This window comes from Pongo abelii, chromosome 15 (assembly GCF_028885655.2).
Source record: "Pongo abelii isolate AG06213 chromosome 15, NHGRI_mPonAbe1-v2.0_pri, whole genome shotgun sequence".
NCBI lineage: Eukaryota > Metazoa > Chordata > Mammalia > Primates > Hominidae > Pongo > Pongo abelii.
In genome coordinates, this window is record NC_072000.2 from 22,843,234 (window position 1) to 22,857,706 (window position 14,473).

Consider the following 14,473-nt stretch of genomic DNA (forward strand, 5'->3'; position numbering starts at 1 on the left):
TGCTGAGCAGCTACAGCCTGGGTCCCAGGCCCCCACCCATTTGCAGTTCAGTCCGAAGCCACCGAAAGTCGTGGCAGGGGAGCTGGGGATTGCCTGGCAGGTCCCTGTCTTCTCACCTCTCTGGGCTCACACCTGTGCCAGGTCCTTTAAGCTCTGCTGTAGCCCTTCTCCGTCCTCTGTCTCCAGGGCCGCCTGATCCTGTAGACACAGGAATCCCTGGAGTGCGGGGAGGGAGACAAAGGGTGGTCGGGGTTCTGTCTTATCTGAAACCTCCCCTTTCCCTCCCTCCCTGGCCCACCACTGACCAGGTGGCCTCTGAAGCCATGTCCATAGGCCAGTCATCTGGTAGACCCCACAGCAGGCCCGAGGCCCTCACTGAACAGACCAGGCCCAGAGAAGAGCTGTGTCCTGCCCCAGGTCACACAGTCGATTGGAGGAGAGCTGGATCTAGAACCCAGGCCAGGCCCCACACAGAGGGGTGACCAAACCAGGCCGTACCCTGGAGAGGAGTGAGTGTCCCACTGGTTGAGGTGGGGGAGCTGGGTTGCCAGAGGCAGCATCTGGACCTGGAAAGTGTGGATGGGAGTCCAAGTCCCGACTCTCCCACTTACTGGCTCTGAGACTGGACAAGCATTTCCCCCCTTGGGCCTCAGTTTCCCCATCTGTGTCATGAGGATTATGCTACAGGGCTGCTGGGAGGAAGAAATGGGATGGAGGAGGTGAGTGTGCTTACCACAAAGCCTGCACACCTGTGTGGGCTGAACCTGAGTGTGAGTGGGACACTGGGGGTGGCCCAGGCAGCCCAGCCCTAAGCCTGCATCCATGGATCTGGCCGGTACCCCATCCCATCCTGCCCCATCTCAGGGGCAGCTGCAGCTCACCACGGCCTCAAGCTTCTCGGTGAGGTCCTTGTTGACCTGATCCTTCTCCAGATTCTGCTTCTGAAGACACTCCACTGCCAGGCCCAGCTCTGTCACTCTGGAGTTGGGGGAACAGCAGAGGTGAGTGGGGGACCACCCCTGCCTCTTAAATCTACTAGCTCTGTGTCCACCATGCTTCTCCAAACCCGAGGCAGGGACCCTAACATCCACCTCCCTGGCTGTGTGACCTTAGGCAAGTCCCAGCTCCTCTCCAGACCTCACACTTCTCATCTGTGAAATGGGAATGAGGTTCCCATCAGCCTTATCTCATGGGAAAGCAGTTGAGGACTTGTCCAGGTGGCAGGAGTAAGGGGCATAAATTTTTTTTAAAAACCATTTGACCAATATCTCATTCCCCCAAGCCACAGCCCTTGGTCACTACCATTCTACTCTCTGTAACTATAATTCAAGCCCTTTTTTAGATTCCACATATAATTGAGATAATGCAGTGTTCATCTTTCCGTGTCTGGCTTATTTCACTTAGCATAACGCCCTCAAGATGATCCGTGTGGCTGCAAATGTCGAGATTTTTTCAAGGCCTGAATTGTGTCTCTCTCTCACACACACACACACACACACACACACACACAATACATATATGTAAAATTTCCTTTTTATTGTTGTTGTTAGATATAACAGCAGGCTGGTGTGCAGTGGCATGATTATAGCTCAATGTAACCACTAAATTTTGGGTATAAATTATTCTCCCACCTCAGCCTCCAAAGTAGCAAGGACCACAGCAATACACCACCATGCCTAGCTAATTTGTAGGGACACGGTCTTGCTATGTTACCCAGCCTACGGAGTTTCACTCTGTTGCTCAGGCTGGAGTGCAGTGGCACGATCTAGGCTGACTGCAAACTCCGCCTCCCAGGTTCAAGCAATTCTCCTACCTCAGCCTCCCGAGTAGCTGGGGCTACAGATGCCCACTATCACCCAGCTAATTTTTGTATTTTTAGTAGAGACAGGGTTTCACCATATTGGCCAGGCTGGTCTCAAACTCCTGACCTCGTGATCCACACACCTTGACCTCCCAAAGTGCTGGGATTACAGGTGTGAGCCACTGCACCCGGCCCCTTATCTATAGTTAATAATGCTTCAATAAACATAGAAATGAAAATATCTCTTCAAGATAGTGAATTCATATTCTTTGGATATTTACTTAGACGTGAGATTGTTGAATCATATGATAGTTTTGTTTTTAATTATTTGATGAACCTCCATGCCGTCTTCCATAATGGCTTTACCAATTTACATTCGCAGTGGTAGTGTACGTGGGTCCCTTTTCTGTATATTCTTGATAACACTTGCTTTCTTTTGAATTTTTGATAAATATCACCTTAGTATGTGTCTGAATGCTAACTCATTGTGGTTTTGATTTGCATTTTTCTTAAAATTACTAATGGCTTCTTTAAAAAAACTAGTTTTTTGGCCACTTTTTAAAAGAATGCGTTACTTTTCGTTGTTATTTTTATTTTGGGGGCTTAAGTTTTATGAGTTTCTTGCACATTTTGAACATTAACCCTTTATCTGATATTTGGCATACAGGTATTTTTCTCCAATTCTTTAGATAGCGTTTTAATGTCACTGATGGTCTTTTGCTATGCAGTAGAAACTTTTTAGTTTGATGTAGTCCCACTTTTTTTTCCTGTGCTTTTGGTGTCAAACACACAAAAAAACTACTGCTAGGATCAATGCCAAAGAATTTTGCTCAGTGTTGTCTTCTAGAAGATTTATGGTTTCAAGTCCAATGTTTAAGTCTTTAATATATTTTAAATTAATTTTATGTATGTCGTAAAGCTTGGATGCAATTTGTTTTTGCATAGGGATATCCCATTTTCCCATCACCATTTATTGAAGAGTTTATTCTTTCACCATTGTGTGTTTATATGCCTTTGTTGAAAATTTGTTGACTGTATACAGATGGATATATTTTATATATATCTGAGCTCTCTATTCTGTTCCATTGGCTTATGTGTTTGTGTTTATGCCAATATTTTGCAGTTTTGATGACCACAGCTTTGCTATACAGCTTGAAATTAGGCAGCATACTGCTTCTAGCTTTGTCCCTCTTTCTCAAAATTGCTTTATTTGAGGTCTTTTGTAATTCCATACAAACTGTGGAATTTTTTAAAATTTTTGTTGAAAATGCTATTGAAATTCTGATAGAAATTGCTTTAAATATATACACCAATTTCAGTAGTATGAATGGTTTTTTTTCTGGTTTTATGTTTTTGACAGGCTGGAGTGCAGTGGCGCAATCTCAGCTCACTGCAACCTCCACCACCTGGGCTCAAGTGATTCTCACGCCTCAGCCTCCCGAGTAGCTGGTATTACAGACATGTGCCACCACACCCAGCTAATTCTTGTACTTTTAGCAGAGACAAGGTTTCATCATTTTGGCCAGGATGGTCTCGATCTCCTGACCTCATGATCCACCCACCTCGGCCTCCCAAAGTCCTGGGATTACAGGCGTGAGCCACCGTGCCTGGCCAGAATGAATGAATTAAAACATTCATTCCATGAACACTAAACTAAGTATTTTTAAATTTGTCTTTTCTATAATTGCCTCCACTAATATTTTACAGTTTTTGTTGTACAAATCTTTTACCTTCTTTATTATATTTATTTCTAAGTATTAGATTGGTGCAAATGTAATTGTGGTTTTTGCCATTACCAACCTAATACTTTATTATTTTAGATATTATAGTATATGTAACTGTCTTCTTGATTTTTCCCAGATATTTGTTGTTGGAGTATAAAGATGCAATGGATTTTTTGTACATTGATATAGTATCCTGCAAACTTACCAACTTTGTTTACTAGTTCTAAAATTTTTTCATGTAATGATGAGCACACTGGCCTGTGTTTACACATTAATTGATCGTTTTTATTAACATATCACAGTGCCTAAAAGTGTGCTCTGTTGTATTTTTGCTGTGACAAATTCTATAGCATCTTTTAGTCCTAATCTTTTTTTAAATGCTTTTGTTTGATTATTATTTGATAATAATGTGTCTATGGTTACTTTTCAATTGTGCAACACATTTATCTCCAAGCCAAGTCAAATTTTCTAATGAAATTAATAGTTTTATATATATTTAGTTATTGTAAATCAAAACAGTAAATTTTTATGATAGTTTTAAAGTTACTAAGATTGAGAATATGTCAATTTTTCACCACTCATGAATCTGTGGGTTCCTTATTTTAAACAATTATATATAAGGTCTGTATATGTGTGTGTGTGTATGTGTGTGTGTGTACTGGCTTAGAATCTTGCCTAATATATTGTCTGCACTAAGCAAGTACTAGCAAAATTATTCATCAAATAATCATCTTCATACCATTCTTCAAATGGCATATTGTTTGTTCTAATTAAAAACTATGTTTCTGTCTTATGTTAAGTAGCAACAAAAATTGGAAGGTCTACTTGGTTTGCCCTCTTGAGAAAATTCAAAGTTAAATGGTAGTTTTAATAATTTCCTTTAGATTCAGTACCTTATTTTCCTCACACAAAAATGTAAACATTAAGGATAGCATCATATTTAAATGATCCATCCTACAATAGACAGACTTTGGGTCATTTACTGATTGGGCTGAAGTCTTACTCTCTATTATTTCTGATATTTTCATGTTAACAGCCTAGAAAATCTATTACACATAGAATGTTATAAATTAGAAATTAATATCTTGGATGTACAAATTACAAATGTAAACTGAAAAGTATAAAATAAATATTTATATATTATGAATTGTTACTCAAGTAAAGCAAAAGCATTTATTTAAAATACTTTCACAAAGAAAATCCAGGGCAAAATAACCTATATAAAACATTCTACCAATATTCAATAAATAATTAATACTAATTCTTCAGCAGAAAATACTTCCAAAAAATGAAGAAGAGGGAACATTTTCCAATTCACTCTAGAGGCCAGTATTACTGTAATACTAAGGCCAGACACAAGTATAAACAGAAGGTCTGTGGGCAAATATGCCATATTCATGTAGACACATACAGCCTCAGAAAACTTTAGCATGCTAAATCGAGGCACATAAAATATGAATATACACCAAGAACAAATGTGATTGTTTTGTAAATGTCGTTGTGACTTAGTATCTAAAATTCAATCAAGATAATACCCAATATTAGTAAAGAACAAAAAGTGATCCTTTAAATAGGTACAGAGAAAGTTACAAATATCAAGCATCATTCCTGACAAAACCCCCAGCAAACTACTAATAGAAAAAGATTTTGAGACCCACTAAGAGGTATCTATAAAAAACCTACAGCTAACATCCATCATACTTAATGGCGACAGACTTGTGCTTCTTTACCTGAAAGTTTGAGAAGACAAGAATTTCCACTTTAACCACTCTATTCAGCATTGTACTGGAGGTATTAGCCAGGGAAATTCTACAACAGAAAAAAAATTGTCCAGATTATAAAATAAAAGTAGAACTGTCATTATTGCAAATGAAATAATTTTCTGTAAAATAAAAAAGATTCGCTAAAATATCACTAGAATTAATACACAATTTTATCAGGGGTTTTTAAGAACTGTGCAGGGTGGGACTCTACGTGCATAGGTTCAGTGCATAAACATACATCTACAGGAGGCCAAGGAGGGTGGATTACCTAAGGTGAGGAGTTCGAGACCAGCCTGGCCAACATGGTGAAACCTGGTCTCTACTAAAAAAAATACCAAAAAAAAAAAAAAAATTAGCTGGGCAAGGTGGTACACACCTGTAATCCAAGCTACTTGGGAGGCTGAGGAGGAGACTCGCTTGAACCTGGGAGCCGGAGGTTGCAGTGAGCCGAGATGGTGCCCCTGCACTCAAGCCTGGGCAAGAGAGTAAGACTCTGTCTTAAAAAAAAAAAAAAAAAATTGATCTAAAAGCAACTAGGGGTCACCTGTTCAAGTTTGGGCTGGTTGGGGATCTTACCTCCTTCTGATATCTGGTCAGGGGTGGATAAGCTCTGGTGCTGTTGGGCCATCTGGTTTCTTTATGCAGCTGTGCCTACAAATAAAGAAACTAAGGAAACACAGTAAGAAAAATAACTTTCCCAGTTATTTCATCAGGGTGGCCCTCATAATATTTTTATTAATTTTTCATTTATTTATTTATTCATTTTTTGAAATGATGTCTTGCTCTGTCACCCAGGCTGGAGTGCAGTGGCTCGATCTCAACTCACTGCAACCTCCACTTCCCCCCACGTTCAGGCGATTCTCCTGCCTCAGCCTCACACCCGGCTAATTTTTTGTATTTTTAGTAGAGACAGGGTTTTGCCATGTTGGCCAGGCTGCTCTCGATTTACTGACCTCAAGTGATCCTCCTACCTCGGCCTCCCAAAGTGTTGGGATTACAGTCACAAGCCACTGCGTCCAACCTAATTTTTCTTAAATGTATGTAGTGCTCACATTTATTTCAGTGTTTAATACTGTAAGTGTTTTGGGCCTTTCTAAGTTTGGTGATGTTTTTGTGACCAGAAATACGCCATAGAAACTTAACTATTTCTATCAATTAGGCTATGGTAAAATTGGTTTAATTACAGGTCACAGTTTTCAAGAACATATTAAATCTTCACACTGAGTTAAGAACTTACTGTGTTCAGCAGGCAATGGAGAGTCAGAAAAGCTTAAGCAAAAATGAGCAATTCTTTTACAAGAACATAGTTGATAAGACATAATTTTATGAAACATTGGGTTTATGACAAAGTTATTAAATTACGTAGATTTTATTAGGGCTGTGAAGATAAAGGCTACATAGGCCCATTTATCTGCAAGTCAGCACATAAACAGAGAAGGATGATTAACAATGTAAGCTTCTAGCTTATGCTAAATGTTGGTGGGAACAGACAATCAATTATGGAGAACTTCAGAGGACAGTAAGCTTGGATGGGATCTTGGAAGTTTTACAGGTCAATGTCACTCCATCTATTGGCTGATTTTCACTAGACTAATAAATGAACAACAAAGATAACATATATCAGAAGTTAAAATCATTTCAATGAGTATCTGCCACGTCTGTGCCATTGTAGTGTACTAGGTGCCTTACAGCACTTAGGAGTCCTCTACTTACAAAATGCTTTTCACAAAATATGAAACTGCAGGCAAAGGTTCAGACATATGTTTGCTTTTAAAATCTTTTTTTTTTTTTTTTTTTTTTTTTTTGAGACGGAGTCTCACTCTGTCACCCAGGCTAGCGTGCAGTGGCGCAATCTCGGCTCACTGCAAGCTCTGCCTCTCAGGTTCAAGCGATTCTCCTGCCTCAGCCTCCTGAGTAGCTGGAACTACAGGTGTGCACCACCACGCCCAGCTAATTTTTCTACTTTTAGTAGAGACAGGGTTTCAGCATGTTAGCCAGGATGAGTCTTGTTCTCCTGAACTCGTGATCTGCCCACCTCGGCCTCCCAAGGTGTTGAAATTAGAGGCGTGAGCCACCGGACCCTGCCTATATTTAAAATCTTTATACAGCCTGGTATCCTTTTTCCTTTCCTTCCTTTTACCCTTTTATGAGTTTTATCTTAGACTAACCTCTGTAATGTTGCTATATGCCAGTATTCAGTTGCTGTGTTTGTTGAATCATAAAATAGTGTAAAACTTCAATTAATGTTCTTTTTAAATAAAATATTTATGAATGCATCCAGCAAAATGCTTATGATTTGGATATTCACAAAGTATTAGTTTTCTGTGGATCTCTCTAACAATAATGTGAAAACCCAAAATGAACATAAAATATTAGCTAATATATATTTCAAAGTATTCTACAAGTATAAAAACTATGACATTATTACTTTCATATATGTGAAACATTAATAATTTTTAGTCAACATAAACATAACCTTTACATCTAAACTTGTATTAATTCAATTAAGAGTTAATATAATATCCTAAAGTCATCAAATATTCAAAAATAGAATGTATTTTGACTTGGAATGTGCATAAAATTATTTTCAGCTGAGTGCAGTGGCCTATGCCTGTAATTCCAGCACTTTGGGAGGCCGAGGCAGGTGGATTGCTTGAGGTCAGGAGTTTGAGACCAGCCTGGCCAACATGGTGAAACCCTGTCTCTAATAGAAATACAAAAGTTAGCCAGGCATGGTGGAGCATGTCTGTAATCCCAACTACTCTGGAAGCTGAGGCAGGAGAATCACTTGAACCCGAGAGGCAGAGGGTGCAGTGAGCCAAGATCGCGCCACTGCACTCCAGCCTGGGTGACAGATTCCATATCAAAACAATAATAATAATAATAATAATAATCATTTCCTGTGACTCTGAAGATAAAATAGCATTACAGAATACCGAATAATCCTGAATTTGGTTTTCTTGGTTTTATTTTGCTTTTTATTTAGTTTCATTCCCCTTGACCCGTGGGCTGATGGTTCTTAGGTACACCTGAGTTTTCATTGTTAGGGTCAAGATTTTAAAACTTTAATGTGGTAATTTCTCTAATTTTGTTGACAGTTATTTCTCAGGTTGCAAGTTAAAATAAAATTTCCATTTTACTAAAGTCTTTGGTTTATTAATGATTTTATAAGGTGGTGGAACCAAGATGGCTGAATAGGAACAGCTCCAGCCTACAGCTCCCAGTCTGAGCAATGAAGAAGACGAATGATTTCTGCATTTCCAACTGAGCTTTGAAGAGAGTAGTGGTTCTCCGAGCATGCAGCTTGAGATCTGAGAATGGAGAGACTGCCTCCTCAAGTGGGTCCCTGACCCCCGAGTAGCCTAACTGGGAGGCACCCCCCAGTAGGGTCAGACTGACACCTCACAGGGCTGGTTACTCCTCTGAGACAAAACTTCCAGAGGAATAATCAGGCAGTAACATTTGCTGTTCACCAATGTCTGCTGCTCTGCAGCCTCCGCTGCTGATACCCAGGCAAACAAGGGTCTGCAGTGGACCTCCGGCAAACTCCAACAGACCTGCAGCTGAGGATCCTGACTGTTAGAAGGAAAACTAACAAACAGAAAAGGACATCCACACCAAAACCCCATCGGTACGTCACCATCATCAAAGACCAAAGGTAGATAAAACAACAAAGATGGGGAAAAAATAGAGCAGAAAAACGGAAAATTCTAAAAATCAGAATGCCTCTCCTCCTCCAAAGGAATGCAGCTCCTCACCAGCAATGGAACAAAGCTGGAGAGAGAATGACTTTGATGAGTTGAGAGAAGAAAGCTTCCAGACGATCAAACTACTCTGAGCTAAAGGAGGAAATTCGAACCCATGGCAAAGAAGTTAAAAACCTTGAAAAAAGATTAAATGAATGGCTAACTAGAATAACCAATACAGAGAAGTCCTTAAAGGACCTGATGGAGCTGAAAACCAAGGCACGAGAACTACGTGATGAATGCACAAGCCTCAGTAGCCGATTTGATCAACTGAAAGAAAGGGTATCAGTGATGGAAGGTCAAATGAATGAAAAGAAGTGAGAAGAGAAGTTTAAAGAAAAAAGAATAAAAAGAAACGAACAAAGCCTCCAAGAAATACGGGACTATGCAAAAAGACCAAATTTACGTCTGATTGGTGTACCTGAAAGTGATGAGGAGAATGGAGGCAAGTTGGAAAACACTGCAGGATATTATCCAGGAGAACTTCCCCAACTTAGCAAGACAGGCCAACATTCAAATTCAGGAAATACAGAGAACATCATGAAGATATTCCTTGAGAAGAGCAACCCCAAGACACATAATCATCAAATTCACCAAGGTTGAAATAAAAGAAAAAATATTAAGGGCAGCCAAAGAGAAAGGTCGGGTTACCCACAAAGGGAAGCCCATCAGAACTAACAGCGGATCTCTTGGCAGAAACCCTGCAAGCCAGATGAGAGTGGAGGCCAATATTCAACATTCTAAAATAATTTTCAACCCAGAATTTCATATCCAGCCAAATTAAGCTTCATAAGCAAAGTAGAAACAAAATCCTTTACAGACAAGCAAATGCTGAGAGATTTTGTCACCACCAAGCCTGCCTTACAAGAGCTCCTGAAGAAGCACTAAACATGGAAAGGAACAGTCGGTACCAACCACTGCAAAACACACCAAAAACATACCAAGTTGTAAAGAACATCGACAATATGAAGAAACTGCATCTACTAATGGGCAAAACAATCAACTAGCATTATAATGACAGGATCAAATTCACATGTAACAATATTAACCTTAAATGTAAATGGGCTAAATGCCCCGATCAAAAGACACAGACTGGCAAATTGGGTAAAGATTCAAGACCCATCAGTGTGCTGAATTCAGGAGACCCATCTCACAAGCAAAGACACACGTAGGCTCAAAATAAAAGAATGGAGGAATATTTAGCAAACAAATGGATAGCAAAAAAAAAAAAAAAAAAAAAAAAGCAGGAGTTGCAATCCTAATCTCATAAAACAGACTTTAAACCAACAAGGATCAAGAGACAGAGAAGGGCATTACATAATGGTAAAGGGATCAATGCAGCAGGAAGAGTTAACTATCCTAAATATATATGCACCCAATACAGGAGCACCCCAATTCATAAAGCAAGTTCTTAGAGACCTACAAAGGGACTTAGACTCTCCCACAATAATAGCGGGAGACTTTAACACCCCATTGTCAATATTAGACATATCAAAGAGACAGAAAATTAACAAGGATATGCAGGACTTGAACTCAGCTCTGGACCAAGCAGACCTAATAGACATGTACAGAACTCCCCACCCCAAATTGACAGAATACAGATTCTTTTCAGCACCTCAGCTCACTTATTCTAAAATTGACCACATAATTGGAAGTAAAACACTCCTCAGCAAATGCAAAAGAACAGAAATCATGACAAACAGTCTCTCAGACCACAGTGCAATCAAAATAAAACTCAGGATTAAGAAACTTACTCAAAACCACACAACTACATGGAAACTGAACAACCTGCTCCAGAATGACTACTGGGCAAATAATGAAAAGAAGGCAGAAAAAAAGCTGTTCTTTGAAACCAATAAGAACGAAGACACAACGTACCAGAATCTCTGGGACACATTTAAAGCAGTGTGTAGAGGGAAATTTATAGCACTAAATGCCTACAAGAGAAAGCAGGAAAGATCTAAAATGGACAGCCTAATATCTAAATTAAAAGAACTAGAGAAGCAACAGCAAATCAATTCAAAATCAAGCAGAAGACCAGAAATAACTAAGATCAGAGCAGAACTGAAGGAGATACAGACACGAAAAAACCCTTCAAAAAATCAGGAGCTGGTTTTTTAAAAAGATCAACAAAATAGACCGCTAGCCACACTAATAAAGAAGAAAAGAGAGAAGAATCAAATAGACACAATAAAAATGATATAGAAGATATCACCACTGATCCCACAGAAATACAAACTACCATCAGAGAATACTATAAACACCTCTCCACAAATAAACTAGAAAATCTAGAAGAAATGGATAAATTCCTAGACATATACACCCTCTGAAGACTAAACCAGAAAGAAGTAGAATCCCTGAATACACCAATAACTAGTTTTGAAATTGAGGCAATAATTAATAGCCTACCACCCAAAAAAGTTCAGGACCAGACGGATTCACAGCCGAATTCTACCAGTTACAAAGAAGAGCCAGCACCATTTCTTCTGAAACTATTCCCAGCAATAGAAAAAGAGGGAATCCTCCCTAACTCATTTTATGAGGCCAGCCTCATCCTGATACCAAAACCTGGAAGAGACACAACAAAAAAAGAAAATTTGAGGCCAATATCCCTGATGAACATCTGTGTGAAAATCCTCAATTAAATACTGGCAAACCAAATCCAGCAGTACATTAAAAAGCTTACCCACAAGATCAACTTGGCTTCATACCTGGGATGCAAGGCTGGTTCAACACACACAAATCAATAAATGTAATCCATCACATAAACAGAACCGATGACAACAACCACATGATTATCTCAATAGATGCAGAAAAGGCCTTCAACAGAATTCAACAGGCTTTCATGCTGAAAACTCAATAAATAGGTATTGGTGAAGCATATCTCAAAATAATAACAGCTATTTATGACAAACCCACAGCCAACATCATACTGAGTGGGAAAAAACTGGAAGCATGCTCTTCGAAAACCGGCACAAGACAGGGATGTCCTCTCTCACCACTCCTATTCAACATAGTATGGGAAGTTCTGGTCAGGGCAGTCAGGCAAAAGAAAGAAATAAACGGTATTCAAATAGGAAAAGAGGAAGTCAAGTTGTTTCTGTTTGCAGATGACATGACTGCATATTTTAAAAACCCCATCGTCTCAGCCCCAAATTTCCTTAAGCTGATAAGGAACTTCTGCAGTCTCAGGATACAAAATCAACGTGAAAAAATCACAAGCATTCCTATACATCAATAACAGACAAGCAGAGAGCCAAATTATGAGTGAACTTCCATTCACAATTGCTACAAGGAGAATAAAATACCTAAGAATACAACTTACAAGGGATGTGAAGGACCTCTTCAAGGAGAACTGCAAACCACTGCTCAAAGAAATAAGAGAGGACACAAATAAATGGAAAAACATTCCATGCTCATGGATAGGATGAATCAATATCATGAAAATAGCCATACTGCCCAAAGTAATTTATAGATTTAATGCTATCCCCATCAAGCTACTACTGATTTTCTTCACAGAATTGGAAAAAACTATTTTAAACTTCATATGGAACCAAAAAAGAGCCTGCACAGCCAAGACAATCCTAAGCAAAAAGAACAAAGCTGGAGGCATCACACTACCTGACTTCAAACTATACGGCAATGCTACAGTAACCAAAACAGCATGGTACTGGTTCCAAAACAGATATATAGACCAATGGAACAGAACAGAGGCCTCAGAAATTACACTACACATCTACAACCATCTGATTGTTGATGAACCTGACAAACACGAGCAATGAGGAAAAGATTCTCTATTTAAATGGTGTTGGGAAAACTGGCTAGCCATATGCAGAAAACTAAAACTGGGCCCCTTCCTTACACCTTATACACAAATCATCTCAACATGGATTAAAGACTTAAATGTAAGACCTAAAACCATAAAAATCCAAGAAGAAAACCTGGGCAATACCATTTAGGACATAGGCATGGGCAAAGACTTTATGTCTAAAACACCAAAAGCAATGGCAACAAAAGCCAGAATTGACAAATGGGATCTAATTAAACTAAAGAGCTTCTGTGCAGCAAAAGAAACCATCACCAGAGTGAACAGGCAATGCACAGAATGTGAGAAAATTTTTGCAATCTATCCATCTGACAAAGGGCTAATATCCAGAATCTACAAAGAACTTAAACAAATTTACAAGAAAAATACAAATAATCCCATCAAAAAGTGGACAAAGGATATGAACAGACACTTCTCAAAAGAAGACATTTATGGAACCAATAAACATATGAAAAAAAGCTCATCATCACTGGTCATTAGAGAAATGCAAATCAAAACCACAATGAGATACCATCTCACCCCAGTTAGAATTGCGATCATTAAAATGTAAGGAAATAACAGATACTAGAGAGGATGTGGAGAAATATGAATGCTTTTACACTGTTGGTGGGAGTGTAAATTAGTTCAACCATTGTGGAAGACAGTTTGGCGATTCCTCAAAGATCTAGAACTAGAAACACCATTTGACCCAGCAATCCCATTATTGGCTGTATACCCAAAGGATGATAAATTATTCTACTGTAAACACACATGCACACATATGTTTATTGAGGCACTATTCACAATAGCAAAGACTTGGAACCAACCAAAATATCCATCAATGATAGACTGGATAAAGAAAATGTGACACATATACACTATGGCATACTCTGCAGCTGTAAAAAAAGGATGATTTCATGTCCTTTGCAGGGACATGGATGAAGCTGGAAACATCATTCTCAGCAAACTAACACAAGAACAGAAAACCAAACACTGCATGTTCTCACTCATAAGTGGGAGTTGAACAAAGAACACATGGACACAGGGAGGGGAACATCACACACCAGGGCCTTTCGTGGGATTGGGGGCTGGGGGAGAGACAGCATTAGGAGAAATACCTAATGTAGGTGATGGGTTGATGGGTGCAGCAAACCACTATGGCACATGTATACCTATTAACAGACCTGCACATTCTGCACATGTACCCCAGAACTTAAAGTGTAATAAAGAGAGAGAGAGAGTATTTCCTGTCCCTTGGAAGGAAATTTCCTGTCCCTTGGAAGACTTGCTTTTAGGATACTGCCACTATGCCATGGAGAACATAAGATGTTCTCTAGAGATTCTCATTTGGAGAGGAAGTGAGGCTCCTGAATGACCGTTATGGCTGAGTTACCAACTGACAGCATCCATCAACCACATCTGCGAGCTGTCTTGAAAATTATACCTGTAGCCCCAGTTGAATTTCCTCAGCTGACCTGATTGACATAGACAGAGATGAGATTTTCACACTGGGCCCTGCCCAAAGTTCAGTTTCAGGAACAAGATAAATTATTTTGTTTTTAGCCATGAAAGTTTAACAGGACAGTTTGTAATGAAGAAACAAATAATAACAAATGATCTATCAAGCTAGAGAA